The sequence below is a fragment of the Eumetopias jubatus genome, unplaced genomic scaffold (assembly GCF_037043125.1).
Source record: "Eumetopias jubatus isolate StellerSeaLion01/CBP00866 unplaced genomic scaffold, mEumJub1_p1.0 scaffold_8, whole genome shotgun sequence".
NCBI classification, from domain to species: Eukaryota; Metazoa; Chordata; class Mammalia; order Carnivora; family Otariidae; genus Eumetopias; species Eumetopias jubatus.
The window spans coordinates 13,035,366-13,054,722 of record NW_028274814.1 but is presented as its reverse complement, the minus strand read 5'-3'; positions in this window follow the sequence as shown (position 1 = coordinate 13,054,722).

The following is a 19,357-nucleotide window of genomic DNA, read 5'->3' as shown; positions in this document are numbered from 1 at the left end:
TACAACACGTGCCCTCCTTAATACCCATCACCGGGCTACCTCATCCCCCTCCTCCCCTCCGCTCTGAAACCCTCAGATTGTTTCCCAGAGTTCATAGTCTCTCATGGTTTGTCTTTCCCTCTGATTTCCACCCCCTTCAGTTTTCTCTTACTTCCCCTAATGTCCTCTGTGCTATTGAGAAAGACATGGTTTAAATTCTAGCCATATCATGTCTGGTTGGTGTGGGTAAGGGTAAGTCACAAAGCTTCTCTAACCATCAACCAGTCCTCTGCAAAATGAATCAATAATGCACATATCATGAAATTTCTGTGGGGGATTAAGTAAAATAATGTTTGTATTATTTTAACTATTGTGAGTGGTAACAATTTTTTTCATTGAAGAAATATTTGTTCCATTTTGACCCATCTTGTTCTAATACGTTTTTTTAACCATGATAATGAACAGTAATATTTATTGAATGCTTGCTTTGTATCAGACAGAAAAGCTTTGTAGGACTATTTTCCTTCAGTTAATATTTGCTAAAACCCTGTAAGATAATTATATATATCTAGTTGAGAAAATTTAGGTAACTTGCTCAAAATCTCACCACAGTGCAGAAGGGTTTGTACCCAGGGAGTTTGATGTCTTAACCATTTTGCCATCTTGTTTGCTAATATAAAGAACTTTAAAAAAATTCCACAAGACAGTCTTCACTTCAGCTGGTTTCAAGTTTGACAAATCTTTGATATTGTCCTTCAGAAATTAAAGTATACTGATACAAAGCAGGAATAAAAGCCTGTGCCCAAGAACACAAACATGAGAAACTGTATGTAAGTGTTGCAGAACTAACTTATGTTGGAAATCAAACCCCTAGCTCCAAAATTTAATGTACGACTTAGGATTGAATCTATTATAGAACCTTGTTTCTGTAACTGTGCTATTTCACTAATCAACTAGGAAGGGGAATATTAAAGAGCTAGTGTATCTAGGTGCAAATCAAGCTAATGGAGTCAACCATAAGGGTAATATGGTTATAATAGTAATATTATATATAATATGATATAATTATATATTTATCCTGTATTAATATTAATATGATTTAATTAGGTTTATACATATAGATTAATATATAAGGGTAAACTTCAGGTGAATATAAAGAGTTTCTGTACTGAGTCATGAAGTACAGTACTTGTGGGCCTTACCTATCTCTTCTCAGTTCTCTGTGTACTGGTCTACAGCCCTCTGACCCACGGCCGTGAGGGAGTTGTATTTTTACCTGCAGCTAAGTATCAAATGTAAGCCTCTAATCTCGTAGAGATGGAGTGAGAAGTCAGGATGGGTTGGCATGAACACCTCGCCATTACTGGAAACACAACTCAGAGCACCTTGCCATCCTGGGCTGGGGTCAGCTGATGCTTCTTGTTTATGATGTATTCTCTGCATATGATGAATTTAGACGTGAGTGTGAGAAGGAGGACATGAATGCCATGCTGAGCTCCTGAAGTTTATAGCATTCCTTAAGAGGCCGCATCAGACGGCAGACAAGGCTGCACCTTACACTCAGTCCAACAATATTGCAAAAGAGCTCATTTACAATTTAATTTTGCTGACAACAACACACAACCAGCTGTTGAAGTGCGGTGGAGTTAAGACAGGAAGAAAGAATCACTCAGCGGAGCTAGGGTCTGGGTATAGCTGCAGAACAGCCCCACTGATTTGACAATATGGTCTTTGAGCTCAGCTTCATCCTAAGGCACAAATGGCCCATAGATGAGAGGATGTTGTGGAAGGAGGATGTTAGCACAAGAGCTGAGGAAAAGACTGAAGTTGTGCCAGAGAGAAAGCCTTGAGGGGCAGGGGCGGGGGTGTTAGTGACAGGAGGAACCTTAAAGTAATGTGGAGCACTTGCAATTGGAGCCAGTTTCTATGTGGCTCTGAAAGAATATATGTGCATAGGAAAATGATGACGCTCATTCTCTTACCATAATTTTTGTCACCAGCCCACACAAATGCCAGAAATAAGGAATGAAGGTAAGGAAGATCGTTCTCCCAACCCTTTAGTTTGTTGCTGTTTTTGTTAATTTATAAAATGGAGTCATTTTAAGTTTTGGTGTTCCTTAAAACCTTCACACATGGTGAACTTAATTTCTATCAGGTGTGGGTGATTTGATGGATATTAGGAAAAAACTTCCAGAAACTCTTTCTAGTCCTGGGATTTGGGGACATGGTGTATGGTGCCTCCTTCAGATTAAATGAAGGAGAAATAACTCCATACAAAATCAGCCGAGTATCTTCAAATTATCAAAAGTTGGCAGACCAATTTGCTCAAATAAAGTTTATAATTCCTGTGCTAGAATATACAAATTCATTTCCATGTAGCTCTTGAAGGACAATGTTTCTGTATATTCTGAAATATTTTTTTCAGCTCTTCTCCACCCAACAGCAACCTGGAATGTTCTACAAAGTGAAAGTCTTTTTAGTATGAGTCTTTGGTTTGATGATGGACCATCATTATGTTTTCAAAAGGTATGCCAAATGTAAATGCACCTGGTATTTAAGATATTTTAACACCAAAAATAAAATATTGCATATATATTACCTAGAGTAATAATAAGACTTTTGATGATGGCAGTGAGATGATGAGAATGACCTACTTTAGCTATAGTCCAGATATGTTATCATGCTACCATGCTATCATGCTATCATGTTATGATGCTATGAAGCTATCATGTATGTTTTCTATTAGTGTTTTTAACATCATCTTAATAGATACCTGTAATAACCGAATTCACTTTTTTTGAGTGTGTTATATTTAGCAAAATTTTTCTTATATGTATTTGTCAGGATAGGGTAAGTTTTGTTGTACATATAACTATCTCCAAAATATTCTTGGTTTAACACAACAAAGGTTTATGCCTCATTCTTGCAGAGTCAGCTGTAGGGCAAGATGGCCCTCTAGACAGTTGGTCAGGATTGCTTTTGCCTGGGGCACTCCCATATCTCTGTGTGCTACCAGAGTCCTACCAGAGTCGTTACAGCCGGCAAAGAGAGAACATGAAAAATCATGCATTGGCTTTTGAATGCTTCCACCTAGAAGTGCCATGTGGCCTTTCTAGTCAGATTTCATTGGCCAAAGCAAGCCATGTAGCTACATCTAACCTCATGGAAGTGGGCAAGTACCATCCTGTGACACAGAAGGAAATGAGAAAATGAAATATTAGTGAGCAGCAGTAACATCACCACACCTACATTATCTTATATATCATTTCATCTTTCAAAGAATTCTATGAGGTTCAAAATTTTAGTAATCTTGTTTTGCAGATGAAAGAAAAAAGAATCAGAAAGGTTAACTAACCTACCCACAGCCAGCCAACTAATAGAAATGGGCTGGCATTTGACCCCAGCCTTCAAACTCCATAGCTTTTATTTTTCTCATCCAATAGACAGTGATGAGTCTATGGCTGAGAGAGTGTGTTTAGGAACAGACTTCACATCACTTTGGGTTTTTTGCAGAGTCACCACCATATTGCCAAGTATGTAGTTGTACCTGAAACTGATGTCAGGAAGGGGCTGCTTACTATGTTGTTGCCGAGAAAGTTCCTAGGTGGAGTGGGAGAAAATGTGCCCAGGTCTCTGGAACACATGCACTGGCTGCTAAGGGTCTGAGTAGAATGAGTCCCTGTAGGTCTTCCCACTTAGGGTCTGGCTTTCTAAGTGTCTTGTGGTACCTGTTCCACTCCCACAGCCTAGGATCCTGGAGATGAAGGAGTGCAGTCATTAGTTGACCTCTCTTGACCTTCCTTCAGGGACCTGAAGGGTGCTTTCTACTTTACAGATAATGATAGCAGATTCTTGAAAAGGTTCAGTCATTTGCCCAAGGTCAAAGAACTAAGGGGTTTGGGGAGATCTCAGAACTCCACGAGCTCAGGGAGACTCTTTCCATTTGTACCACAGGGGCTCTTTAAAGGGGCCCCACAAAATGCTTTGCCACAGACTTCTGAGAGCAGATAAGAGATGGGGGGGTTACACCCATCAGCTGGAAAGAGCCTATTCTTTGCTGAAATGGGAAGGAGTTAGTGACTATCTCATTCATTAGATAGCAGTGTCATTATCAACCCCCAACAACTTTGAAATACTGGAAAGCAAATATGAGCCATTCTTCCAAAATTCCAAGACAGATTGCCACGGCAGGGAAGTACCAATAAATGTGCACATGCATACACACACACACAAAACATGTAATCAAGCCTTTTCTCATGATCTCTTATGTTCCTAATCTCTTCATTACTCACTACTTTCTTAGAAGAGCCGCATGTAAAATGGAGTGTGCTTAAACAACAAATGGAAAGTGGAGAAAGAAATTACTTTTGTTGATGTTTGGGGATTTTTTATGGTTATGTATGATTTTAGTTTTTTTGTTTGGAGTAAAACCATAATTAGGGTGAACTTTTATTTTGCTTTATGCAAAGTAGTCCTACTACCAAAAATATTTCATAAGCTCCCCACTTTATAATTTCTTATAGAATTGTGTCTAGGAAAATAGGTCTGGGTGGACTCCTTAAGAAAATTCATCTTCTCCAGGACTAAATCCCAGCACGCATTTCGTTTCATGATTGCTAAGAGGTAATGAGCCTGGAGTGTATGAGAGAGCATGTAGGAGAAGATAAGAAAAACTGCACACAGTTCTTGTTACTGAAGCCCAACAGATGTGTGACGTCAACAGAGGAGAGAAGTCTTGCTATAGGGCTGATGTCAAATCCCCCCACCCTGTTTCCGTTTCTTTGTTATTAATGATCATACACACAAGGGCCACCATGACAGTGTTCTCTTACATTTTATGAATACCTTCCTTGAGAACATGTGCAATGTAATGGGATAAATTCTATTACAGAGAGAATGTTTATGAGGAAAGAAACCTGCCTTTCTCAATGACTCAAATATTTGTACACTGAGGTACTGAGAACACCAGTGTATATGAAGCTGTCTGAGGCAACATAAAGCCCTTTATGGATTTCTATATATAAATAATTGACATGAAAACTGCACACCATTCTCCCATGTGTATTTAAGCAAATGGCCTAAGGGTCTTTTATTGGGCTGCTGCTTTGTTTGAATTCTTCAGCAAATAGGCTGCATCTATATTCTTTTCTTCCTTTTTTCTTTTCTCCTTACAGCTTTCCTCCTTCCTTCTTTTCTTCAACAAATAATTACCAAGGGCTTCTGTGGGCCCTCCCCTCTTCTAGGCCCTGGGGAAACAACCATGAACAAGGTATAACTCTCTTCTCATGGAGGTAACCTTTGAGAGTGAAGGGGAAACACAGCATCATATGTCTAAAGATCATTTTAGGGGGCGGGGAGTGCCGTGTGGTTGATGACTTAGGGCTTGGCAGTGATGCTGGGTTGGTTAGTCAGGGAAGGAGCCTCTGAGGAGTTTGCATTTGAAATGTGAGCCCAGACCACAAGAAGACCTGGGGAAAGAGGATCCCAGGAGGAGTGAAGAGCAGACACAAAGGCAGAAGGCAGGGGACAAGGTTAGTTGAGACCTGGAGCAAAGACAAGAGCAATGGCAGGGCCAGGATGAGGGGTGGGCAGGATCCGTCTCACATGGTGGTGTCCGCTGCTACGGATTCAGGTTTAAGAAGTTCTTGGTATAATGTTTTGTTTCAGCATTTTTTCACAATTTGGATTTCATCTTCTCAGCTCTACTTCCTCCAATTTCAAAAGCCAATACTTTCCCCTTCAGAACTGGTGTCCCTACCCCCCTGATGGTGGTGGCATCATTCTCTCCTTTTCTTCCCACCTCTCTGACTCTTTACCTCTTCTCCTTCACTGACTCTCTTCCTTTCTCTAAACCCCCTCTCTGGGGGACCTCTTTTGAACCATGGTTTCTACACCATTAGTTCTCTAACCCAGTCTTGACTTCTCAGCTGAGCTTATGGACCAGCTCCACTGGGAGATGTCTACTCTTTTCAGTGTCAACCTTTCCAATGTCCCCCTACTCCTAAAGGAGCTAGAGCTCCTGAGTGACCCTTATGCTCTGTCCTTGCTTCATCTCAACCATATACCTGCCTCTTCCTCCCAAGGCTGTGAGACACAAGTAGGGCATCTTGTGGGTTACTGTCACCAATCCAGCTCTTCCCCAGAGGTAGCTTCACTGAAGAGCTTGTTCTAAGAATTTGTTCACCTACAGTGTGTCAGATGGTGCCCTATGCTCAGCACATGAAGGTGAATGGGACATCCTGGATTCACCCTTGAGGTGGAGGAAGTCCAAGATGAGGAAGACAGAGTTTGGGGCAACCAACAAGCACTCAGAGGAAAGAAGTGAAAGTGAAAAATGTGCTTAAGGTTTTTTTAAAGGTCAAATTTTTTTAAAGACAGGAAAGTGAGCAAAGGCATGACTTGAAGGGATGGGGAAGAATAGAAAGCCCCTACGAGCAAGATGCTCGAATCTGATGGGTCCAGCAGCACAGATTTGCAGATGGTAGACTTCAAGACTCCTCCAAAGGTCTTTTGATCTGTACTACCTAGGATCAGAGCTGGAAATGTACAAGTTAAAGATGGTCAAGAAGACTATTCAAGAGAATTATTGCAGTGGGGCTTTGCAGTAGGAAGGGAGAGAGGGGGCTCAACTCCAAATACAACAAGGAAAAGTAGAGATTTATGCCTAAGGAGCAGGGTGGGAGTTTGGTGGATGGAACATTTCTTGTGATATGTAGCCTAGAATTTCAGGGATATGGATGGCCATTTCTGGGCCCTGACACAATGTAGATAGATCCAACCAACACTTAAAGAATATAAAAAATATGCAGGGTACTATGTCGAGTACTTCCATAGATTATTTGATTTCATCCACACAAGTATCCCATCCCTGTGATGTATCAGGATCCAATTCAAAATTGAGAACATTAGAAGTTGAAGAAGCAACCAGCCCATGGTCAGATCTCCGAATGAAAAGCCAGGAGTCAGGTCATCTGGCTTCAGGTTCAGAGGTATTTCCATGGCTATGTAACTGTCACTGTTGACCTTACTATTTGCCTGCCTCTGGGCCCTTTATCACTTTTAAATGGTAAAAAGTCACCCCAAACAACTTCAGTTCTCTACTCTTGCCCAGTGGGTATTTCAAATGAGAACTGTTTTAATCACTGACAGCTTCACCGCCTCTACCATTGAAATGCACAAGACTCACCCTTTTCATTTTACCTTCACATGTAAGAACAGATGCTGTAAGAAACAAAGGGGTGTGTGTGTGTGTGTGTGTGTGTGTGTGTATTTAGGAGGTTTTGTTTCTCTGTCACACCATTCTCTTCCCCCACCTTCCCCCGAGATTAAAAATAAAGTCATAGTAAGCTTGAGAATGGAATTTTATTACAGGTGTGGTAAAACTGGACTGCCATCACCCGGTGGTCTGGCAAGGCTGGTCCTGCCTTCCAGGGTGAAGGTGAACGTCGAGGCACAATGTTAACGATTACCCAGAAAGGTCGACTGAGGTCTTCAGTTCTGACATCTGTGCAGAACAGCACTTTGCAATCAGCGGGTAGCTGGGACAGGATTTCTTTGTCCATAACCACCGAGCTCTGCGCATTCGCAAGCTGAGTTGCAGTAGCACTGGCTGCTTCAGGTAATGATGAACGGTGGGCAGGATGGGCACAAATCAAACCCTCCACCACGCCACTCCCATCCTCATAGGAGGTAGCCCTTTGCTCCCTTCTGGGAGGTGTGGTTCCTTGCCAGGCTTCTTTCCCCATCTACACACTCATTCCCGCCATGGATTCCGTTAACAAAGACTAAAGCCCCCGCCCCCCTCCCTCCTCAGGTTTTAGGAGAGCTGCTTTAAGTGCAGATGCCCTTGAGGAAGGTAACACATTGACCTAAATTGACAACAGAGGTGATGGTTCCCAGAGGATTAGGCCTCAGGTTCTGAGCCTTTGGAAGCTGTTGCCCACCTTTCTGCATCCAGATGGAAATGAGCCCATTAAAGAAGGTCTGGCAGCACCAGGATGAACTGCTATGAGTCTTTAAGGTAAAGTTTAAGGCAGTGCATAATAAAATAGAGAAGACTTCAGTGTGATTGGAGGAACATAATACACATTTCGCTGGAAAGAATTTGAGAGGCAGAAACACAGAGCAGACATTTAGGCACTGGCAGCAAGAGGAGACTGGGAATGCCAACTCTCTTAGAGCCCCTTTGCTGTCCTTCGTAAATACAGTGACACTGTCTCGCCCTGCTTCGGCCAGTGTGTCACTGGTGTTTTCCTTAGAGCGTCACTTTCTCTCCTGAGTTGTCTGTAGTGCATCCAACGCAGCATGACCAGCAGGAGAAAAACGAAAGCAATGTGATTTTTATTCATTTATCCTCAGGAACAAAGGTCACCCTTGGTAACTCTTCTTTCTTAAGACAGCTTGTGTATTCACAATGACTTGTGACAGTCAGCCAGAGTCTTAATGGAGAACTTCCTTTCACTGAGGAGTACTCCCCCAAAGGCTCCGCATTAGCCTCCTTCACTACAGGGCAGATAAAGGAGTTGTCATACTGAATCATGCCCAGAGAACAGACATCCTATCAAGTACATGAATTTACACTGGCAAGGAAGACTAGCAGAGCTCCGTCGCACTGTTTTTTTTACCCAATGCTTTTTTGTTCCTGCATAAAGAAAAGGAGGCTCTCCCCTGCTCCATTATTACCCCTGGCCCCACAACCTGCCTTATGAACTTGCATGGACGCCTGGAGGTTCTTCTTAGATGACGGTGGGGTGCAGGGAGAGTGGGGAGATGTATTTAATTAGAAGACTAGGGGCTGGAATGGAGAGATAAGTGAGGGCATATCCAGAGGCTGCTGGCGAGTCCGGGGTTGGTAGAGCCTCAGGCCGGCTGCCAGGGAGATTCCAGCTTCCAAAATAGTGCTGGCATTCTTGGTTGGCATACACAGGCGTACCTCAGAGATATTGGGGGTTTGGTTCCAGACCACTGTAATAAAACAAATTGATTTTTTTGTTTCCCAGTGCATATAAAGTTATGTTTATACTGTACTGTAGTCTATTAAGTGTGCAATAGCATTATGTCTGAAGAAACAATGTACATTCCTTAATTAAAAATTACTTTAGGGGCGCCTGGGTGGCTCAGTCGGTTGAGCATCTGACTCTTGGTTTCCGCTCAGGTTGTGATCTCATGGGTGGGGGATCGAGCCCCGGATGTGGCTCCCCACTCAGCAGGGAGTCTGCTTGAAAGAGTCTTTCCCTCTGCCCCTCCCCTCGCTGGCTTTCTCTCTCTCTCTCTCTCTCTCTCTCAAATAAATAAATCTTTAAAAAAATAAAAAATACTTTATTGCTTAAAAATGCTAACCATCACCTGAGCTTTCGGTGAGTCATAATCATTGATACCAGATCACCATAATGATATAATAATAATAATAATAATAATAATGAAAAAGCTTGAAATATTGGGAGAATTACCAAAATGTGACACAGAGACACAAAGTGAACAAATACTATTGGAAAAGTGACCCTGAGCAACCCATTTGTTGCAGGTTGCCACAGACCTTCAATTTATAAAAAAAACACAGTATCTGTGAAGTGAAATAAAATGGGGTATGCCTGTACTCCAAGAGAGAAAAAAAACACGCAGATTCTTCAAATAGACTTTAAAAAATATTCTTTCTATCCCTCTTCTAATTCTGCCTTTACACACTTGGGAGGCAGATAGGCCAACAGACAAATATCATCAGGATTTGGGGGAGGAGATAACTGCTTCCGGCTCCTTTGGTCTGTTGTCCTCACACATGGAAGGCAGAGCTGGCCAGTCTGTACCCACCCATTTTGCCCTTCGTTCATTTAATCAAAATTCACTAGAACCTCCCCCAGAACCCCAGACACTTCGTAGCTGCTGGTGATGTATCAGTTAACATGGAAATATTCCCTGCACCGATGGAAGGTTGCGACCCAACGCTAACCCAGAAGGAGAGCTAAGTTAGAAGAGAGGGGACCCAAACTAGCCTCAGGACTCAAATAAGACTGCCTTGGGAAGGCGAAACTTGGGTCAAGTTCTGTAGGATGGGTGGGCCTTGGCCAGGATTCTTGATAGGGAAGATCTTTCCAGATGCAAGAAAACTTTTGAAAGGCAGGATGAAGCTTGCATGAGGATGTGACAGGCCAGTCACCAGTGTATAGACTTCCACATTTTTCTTCCATCATAGAACAAAACCCTGATGTCACCTCTTAGCCACCATGGCTTTGAGGGCATAATCAGATGCCACAGCAAGTTATCCACCTTTGCCCCTCAGTGACCCCAGCCTGGGCTTGGGGACAGTGTGAATACCTGTGCAACCCTCTGTGCTTAGGTCCAGCATGAGTCTCCTTTTGGGTCAAATCCATTCAAACAAGGAGGAAATAGTTTCCTGGTGAGCTGCCTCTTCTCTTCTGTGTGGCAGCCACTGTATCTAACTTAGATACAATCCAAACTCCCAACCCAATGCAAGACAGGGCATGGCAAAATATCTCAGTTTAGGGGGCAGTGGGGCTTGGACCCAGGAAGGGAGCAGGCAGATGAGGGGGCAGAGCTGGGCTTACTTGGAGAACAGGTGGGGTCTATGGAGCTATACTCTGATGCCCTGATGCTGAAGGGAGATTAGCAGTGTGGACTAGGTTTGAGTCATTTGATCTATTTATTACTTGGAGAATTAAGGAAGTTCTTCAGCTAAAATGAGTTGAGTGAGAAGTAAAGAAATTACAGATCCGACCCGAGATAACCAATACTGAAGGGAAGGCAGGAGAAGGGGAACCTCACAAGAGAAAAGAGAAGGGAAGGGAGGGGTGGTGGTACTGGGGAGGGGAGACAGGGAGAGGAGGGAAGGAGAGAGGAAGAAAAAGAAATACAGGTATCCCCCATTTTTTCAAAGTTCATACTGGGCCACTTTGTTTTCACAAAAGAGTTACATTAGTACCATTTTAACTATCCACAAGAAATCCAAAGAGGATTTTCGCTTTTATGAAAAAAGGTGAAAAGCAAAAATAGCGTTCAGTGCTGGTTTTGCAGCGAGTCATCATAGAGGCACCGTGCACCCTGGGCACTGCTAAGCTCCTTCCCCTGGGAACTTCACTCAGCATGAACCCACCACGGTTTTGACCAGTGTCTGTGAGCATCTGTGCTTTATCTCGGTATATTTTATGCATCCGTTAACAAAATGTGTCCTAAGGTATCAGAAAAGCCTCAGAGACATTATTTTGGGGGTCTGGGGATGCTCAAATTTTTATTCATATAAATGAAAGGTAATTGTTTCTTTGCTTTACCCCATTACAGTTTACCAAAGTTTTCATAGAACGCTTTGCTTTCCGGAAAGCAGGGGAAACCTGTAGCTGGAAGGGAGGATGCAAATAGCTAAGGGAAGTGGTCCAGGCTGCAGAGAAATCATGTAGCTAAGGAAAAGGGAGCATTCCCTGGATTTAGAAACACATGGGCCATCCACAACCTGGGAAAGGCCATTCGTTCGTTTTAGCAGTGGCCGTGGGCCGACGTGTGAACAGCAGTTAATCTGTGAGGGCCATAACCAAAGGAAGTCATGGATTTGGGACAGTTTTTGTTATTTGTTTTTAATATTTTTAATATTTTAATGTTTTTAATATTTTAATGGACTTGGATATGTTAAAATGCTATTGGGGGACAGAAAAAAGAGATGAGGGGAGACTGGAGAAATCGGAGTCAAGTCTGGAGTTTAGTTCATAGTAACAGACCAGTGTCTTCAGTACCTTAATTTTGACAGGCATGCCCATGTAATGTAAGATGTTAGCATCAGGGAAAGCGGGGTGAAGTGTATACGGGAACTCTCTGTGCTATTTCTGCAACTTTCCTGGAAATCTAAACCAATTTCGAAACAAAAGTTTATTTTGAAAATGAGGTATTGGGAAGTTGCCTCTAATGAGAGACCAAGAAGAGAGAAAGGAGCAAGACCAGTAGGAAGGCAGGGCCATGAGCAGACAGAGGAGGGAGGTCTGGCAGAGGGACGAGTGCATTTATAGAAGTGCGAAGTTCAAGGCCATCTCTAGATGGCATCTTTCTCTGACAAAGGAAAGGTCCTATCATTGGCTAAATTGAGGGAGGAAGGAAATGGAAGATTTAGACAGTGGAGATTCTTTTAAAAGCCACAGAATATAATGGGACTGAAAGAATGCCTGGGGCAACGTGGAGAATATCAGAGTGCCATGGGTGGCTTTTAGGAACTTTATTGTTTGCCGATTACTGATATTCTATTCTGCCACTTAAGAACATTCAGGCATTGGTTGTATAGACCAGAGTCCAAGTTGCTGTTGTCAGATTGTCGACTGACTCAATTCTAATGAAAAAGTTCACTGAAAGTAGCTTTTAGAGAAAAGCAGCATTATTTACATTAGCCAAACGATGGGAGCAGCCCAAGAACCCATCAATCGATGAATGGATAAAGAAGATGTGGTCTGTATACACAATGGAATGTTTCTCAACCATAAAAAGGAATGAGATCTTGCCATTTGCAGCGACATGGATGAACCTAGAGGGTACTATGCTAAGTGAAACAAGTCAGTCGGAGAAAGACAAATACCATATGGTTTCACTCATATGTGGAATTTAAGAAACAAAACAAATGAGCAAAGAAAAAGAAAAAGAGAGAGACAAACCAAGAAACAGACTGTTAACTATAGAGAACAAACTGATAGTTACCAGGGGGGAGGTGGAGGGGGATAGGGGAAATGGGAGATGGTGATGAAAAAGTACATTCATCATGATGAAAAAATAAAATAAAATGATAAAAAATAAAAGTGGCTTTTATAGATTGACTAATGTCTAATGAGGGTGAGCTAAACTTTCAATTGTCTAGATTCATAGTAACTGGTACAGAGTGCATCTATTAAACTACACTAAAACTGTGGGTTTGAAGAAGTTAAATTAATGCTCATCATCCCTTGCTTTCCTCTTTGGCTCTGAGCAGTTCTGACCCAACCACACTTAGAGGGTCCCCCCCACCCCAACCTCCCCAACATCCTACCCAGGCAGTGTTAGTCACTTTCTTCACTGAACACCAGCACTGTATATGCTTCAACGAGAAGTCATATTATCTCATTGCATTGCAATCACATGTTTATTTAATACTTTGGAGGTAGATTAAAATAAATACATCATAACTTTCAAATGATCAATATAAAAGCGCTTCCTTATAAAAGTTACTAGAAGTGGTACCAGGAGAGTTTCTTACCCATGTAGCTTAAAACCATATCCTTACACCCTAGTAAAGTAGAATTGAAAATGTTTGGCTTAATATTCTTTTCCCCGCCTCTTCTTATAGAATAGAATATCTGTATACTAGTGAGACTCTAAATTTTAACATTTAAAAAATTTAGATCATATTTCCTGTTCATTTTAGTATGTTAATGATCGTGTGGTGGCTATCATGCCCAGATTAAACAGGAAATACTGGAGGAAAGTGCAGATAAAGATGGCCTTGCACAGAGACTCTAAAATTAATTCAACATGCAGAATGAAAGTTGCTGAATTGCACTTTCCAAAACCACTGTTACTTACCAAAAAGGAGCCAGTATGATTTCAGTCCAGCCAGTGGCTAGATCAGTAGGGCTCACAGGACAGGGGGATACATAGATCCTTATTTCTCCATGTAAAATTCTTAAGAGTGCTTTTCCTGTGAGAGTACTTGCAAAAAGCCTACAGTCTGGTCAAAGGAGGATAGTAGAAACAGGAGGTGGGGATTCTGACTTGCCTGGAAGCGGGGGCAAGGAACAGGTGTATTTGAGAGCCTCGACCCACAGAGAGAAAGAGGGGCAGCAGGACTGAGTAGCAGATCAGAGATTGTGTGTGAGTGGTAAGCGACTTGAGTTTTAGCTGTGAGATGTTCTTTCCTAGAGCTTGTCTGTCACAGCTAATAGGAAAGGTCAACAAAAAAGAGCCAGCTAGAGAGTCCCAAGGAGGTAACACAGGACTCTCCTCAACTGTCCAACCAGCTGTCACTGACAAGTGATGTCTGGCACCTGCTCCCAAAACTCATTCCAAGTATGATCAACAAGAGAGGATGAAGAGACCTATTCCATTGCCTAAAGCTAAGGGGACCTGTGACTCTATCTTGCCTTTGGTGAGGTTTGATCACTTGACCACTCTGTTTTTAGGTTGAGGTGTGTATTATGTATACTTGTATAGATAATGTGTACATATAATCAGCTGGATCGGTTTTAGTTTGAATGTTTTTAAATAGGATTTCTTCTTTCAATTGAGAGACAACATGTTTTTTTGTTTGTTTGTTTTGAGAGAGAGAGAGAGAGAGAGTATGCTTACGTGAGTTGGGGGAGAGGGTGGTGTAGAGGGAGAGGGAGAGAGAGAATCTCAAGCAGACTCCCCATTGAGCATGGAGCCTGACTCGGGGCTCCATCTCACAACTCTGAGATCATGACCTGAGCCAAAATCAAGAGTCAGACTGTCAACCAACTGAGCCACCCAGGCACCCCTGGATATGCTTTTTATCCTGCAATTAGAGAAAAATCCCAAGAGGCTAATGAGAAATTGGCTCATCTCATCCAAGTGAAAAGTAAATGGAAGAACAACCAGCTGTAAATGGATCTTGTCTTAATAATGTAGCATAACTGACCCTTGGCCAGTCCCTTCAGGAAGCTGATTTAAGCCATGGTAACTTTTGCATATGGTCTGCTCTGGTGCTGGGTCATGGCTGAGACCCCTTGGGAAAGTCACCATTCCCACTGTGGCTTCAGCAGGAAGGCCACCTGAGTCCTTCTCCATCGCAGACCTACTGCCATTATGAGATTGCCACCAGCTTCCACTCAGGACAAAGACAGCTAGGTCCAGAGTGCTCCCAGCATTGGATGGAACATGAATGACTTTACATTCCATATATATAGTGGTAGTTTTGTGATCTTCAGGAAGCTAAAGAAAAATGTACAGTCAGTGTCAATAACAGCATCCAAACCAAATGCCTTCAGAGGGCAAGTTTTCTTTCTTTCTTTTTTTTTTTAATTATATTCAATTAACCGCATATAGTACATCATTAGTTTTTGAGGGTAAATTTTCTGAGAACAGATGTTGGGACAGTTGTCTTTGCACCAGTGAGGCTGCTACAGAGTCAGAGCTAGGTGTCCCTGAGCTTAATTAGGTGCCACCCCATACAGTCTGACAACCCCTGGGAGTTGAAGCCAGGTCTCAGAGGAATAAGAGAGCAGGGCCGTGTGGTCCTGGCAAATGATGGAAATGACTCATTTCCAGTCTATCATGTTGAGAGAAATAGAAATGACTCCTCCTCCCCCTATTACTTAGTGTTTATTGTACTTGGTTTGGGACCATCTGGGTGAAGGTTTAATGTCATTGCATAGTAATATGGGAATCCCTAACCAAATGTCAAATGTCAGCCATGTATGTTTGAAGCTAGAGTCACAACCTTTGCAAAATGTATTCACTTACCTTGGCTACAACTAAATCCCTAATAGACTATGGTTATGTAGGTTCCTTTACTCATTCATCAGATGTTCATTCCCACTTACTGAGTGCTCAGGCACCATCCTGGGCTCCAGGAACAAATGACAATGTTTACTAACCCAAGACTTCAGTCCCAAACCTAATTTTTCTGACACTGGCAAACAGAGTGGACCTGAATCTGGAAGAGTCTCTGTGACAAGACTGGAAAGACCAAAACTTCTGCCCCCTGCCTCCTTGCCTCTTGACCACCTAGTTCCTACATGGCTTCTCCAGGGCAGAACACTTTCTAGAGTTTGCTCAGCTCTCAGAAGCAGGGAGTATCCTGGGACATGTCCAGAATGAAAGAGTTTCCAAGAAAGAGCAATCCAGGGCTCTGTCCTCCAAGAGAAGACTCCAAATGGACTGACCTTAAAGAGGCCTTGCCGCGTGGACCAAAAGTCATTAACCCTACACTCCACATTCAACAGCTCGAGCACGGGAAGATCCTTGGTTTCGACCCTGCCTCATGCCGTGCTCCCACTAACCTGGCCATTTCTGCCTTGATCCACTTTAGGGAGGATTCACATGAGGAGGAGAGGGCCTACATGTTCTCTTCCAGGATCTCACTTGGGCCAACCTTGGGGATGCAGATTCAGGTGTGGCAACTGGACCCTTTCTCTGTTAGCCTCTAGCCATTTTGTCCCACCCTATTCTCTCCTTTGGGAAGGTCCCTGACTGGCTGGACTGCTAAAGTGCACTCTCTTTCTGGACCTATAACATTTTGCTTTCAAGGCACCTTGAGCTTTTTGGCTGACCGCAGAATTCACTGGTCTCTCTGAGGTCTTTCAGGTTGATACTAAAGATGAGTCGTCAGACCCCTTCAGAGTCAGCCTTAGAATAATTAAACATCAAGCTTGCAAGAACCTTTGAGAACATTAAAGCTGATCATCTCCTCCATCCCCCTATTTGTCGCTTAAATCACTTTCCAAGAGGTAGTGATCTGGCTTCTTTTATTATTTTTTTATTTTTTAAGGATTTTATTCATTTATTTGAAAGAGAAAGAGAGAGAGTAACTGGGAGGGAGAGGGAGAGAGAATCTGAAGCAGACTCCAAGCTGAGCGCAGAGCCCCATGCAGTGCTCGATCCTACGACCGTGTGACCATGACCTGAGCTAAAATCAAGAGTCGGACACTTAACAGACTGAGTGACCCAGGCAACCCCTGATCTGCCTTCTTTTTGAACACCATCAGTGGTGGGGACTTTTTTACCTTAAGAAAGCCCAATCCATTGATAGCTCTAATGTAAGTTCTGTTGTTATGGGAACCCAGTTTCAGTGTATACTTAACTTGTTTCCATTTTAATGACAATGCACCTTCATCTTTATGGAGGGCCATTTCAGCAACTGGCACATTTGTCTCTGGTGAAGTGCTTGTGTTAGGATTCCTGCACCTCACAGGAAATGACTGATTTCTCTAAGGGATTGGGTCAGAAAGACAGAACACTTCTTCTCGGCAGCTGGAGTCCAAAGCAGACAACTCTGGGCTCTTTTTTGGCCCAATTTTCTGATCCAGTGAGCAGATGCCATCAGAGAGAGCATTTTGGTTTTTCCTGGCTCCATCTGCTTGAAAGATTTAGTTTGAGATGCAGGCACCTTGTCGTCACTTCCTTCTCTCGTGTTGCTTATCTGCTGTTTTATAGATATTTCATGCATAGTGCAAGGAGACCTCTTAAACTTTGCCAGGGAAATCAGAGTCCAGGTGCCAGAATGTTCAAATAGCCTCTGTTTAAAACATGTGATATTTTGTCAATCAGAGAAAGACATGTATCATATGACCTCACTGATATGAGGAATTCTTAATCTCAGGAAACAAACTGAGTGTTGCTGGAGTGGTTGGGGGTGGGAGGGATGGGGTGGCTGGGTGATAGACATTGGGGAGGGTATGTGCTACGGTGAGCGCTGTGAATTGTGCAAGACTGTTGAATCACAGATCTGTACTTCTGAAACAAATAACGCAACATATTTTAAGAAAAAAGAAAAAGAAGAAGATAACAGGAGAGGAAGAATGAAGGGGATTAAGTCAGAGGGGGAGACGAACCATGAGAGATGATGGACTCTGAAAAACAAACTGAGGGTTCTAGAGGGGAGGAGGGTAGGGGGATGGGTTAGCCTGGTGATGGGTATTAAAGAGGGCACATTCTGCGTGGAGCACTGGGTGTTATGAACAAACAATGAATCATGGAACACTACATCAAAAACTAATGATGTAATATATGGTGATTAACATAACAATAAAAAATTAAAAAAAAATAAAACATGTGATATTTTGAGATGTGTACCTAGCAGAGTTTTTGTGGAGTTCAGTGATTTTCTTCTGGGAGGATGCCTACAGAAGAGCAGATTTTCCCAGCTGGCTGTTTGGTTACAGAGACACACCTGTTCCTTGTCACAACAGGTGCCAGGGCATTCAGTTTATAGCTCTACTCTTAACTTGTTATTAGCTAAATATTGTTATTTGCCAGGTTGTGACTATGTGTATCCTTGACTCAAGAGATGAGAACATCAGAATTTAACAGGTACTAAAGAGTCTAAGGGGGTTATTTTAACGACAGAAGTTGCTAAAGAATATGTCTAGAGGGGACAAAGTAAAGATAAACAGCCAAAACTAAGGGAGCTACCTACAGTAACAAAAATATTATAAACTAGTTTGGTTTACAAAGAGCAGAAATTTATTGCTCACAGTTCTGGAGGGTGGAAGTCCAAGATCAGGGCTGCAAAATGCTGACTTCCCCTTGTGTCCTCACATGGCAGAAGGGGCAAGGGAACTTTCTTGGGCCTCTTTTATAAAGGCACTAATCCTGTTAATGAGGGCTCTGTCCTCATGACCTAATCACCTCCCAAAGACCCGATCTCTTAATACCATCACCTTGGGGGTTAGGATTTTGGTGTATGAATAACAGAATAAGCAACAATACTTTTGAAAATAGCGTAAAGCACTTATTTTTGATGCAGACTATCAGGTAAACTGAGTCTTTTTAAAATAAGAACCCTGCCCAGAATAATGAGAACAGCGTACTCTGGTAGGTTGAATCATGATCTGCACAGATGTCTACACCTTAATCCTGGAACCTGTGATTGTTAGTATATATGGCAAAAGGGACTTTGCAGCTATGTTTAAATGAGGGGTTTTGAGAGAGAGAGATTATCCTGGATTATCTGGGTGAGCCCTAACTGTCATCTTGACAGTCCTATAAGAGGGAGACTGAGGGAGCTGTGACCACACAGAGGATGTGCAGACATGGGTGATATGCTTTGAAGATGGAGGGAGGGGTTACAAGTCAAGGAATACAGGTGACCCCTAAGAGCTACTAAGCAAGGAAATGGCTTTTCCTCCAGAGCTTCCAGAAGAAACCAGCCCTCCCGATACCGTGACTTGAGCCCAGTGAAACTGATTCCAGCTTCTGACCTCTGCAGCTGGGAGATAATAAATTGGCGTTGGTTTAAGCCACTAAGTGTGTGGTATAATTTGTTACAGCAGCAGTAGGGAACCAATACACATACCTTCATGTACTTTTTTCTGGTGATCAGAGGAAAGTTAAAAATCTTGGAGCCTGATCAGAGAAAATTAATTACCAGAAAGACCAAATAGAAAATTCTAATCATGAACATAAGGTGTGTTAAGTGAATTAGGAAACGTCTGCATGAGAAGAAACTGTAAGATTGTTTAGTACCTTACACTGGAAGAGGAAGGTGTAAAGATGATACACATTTTGTGACAAAGCGAGACCAGAGAACACTGGTAGAATCAGAGTATTTCAGAAAAAAGTGACCTTGAAGGTCCAAATTCTTCAACTTTACCTTGAAGTTCACTTTGTTCATCCTCCCATATTGAGGATGAAAGAATTTGGACATGGAGAGCTTCAGGAAATAGTCCAAAGTTACACAGCC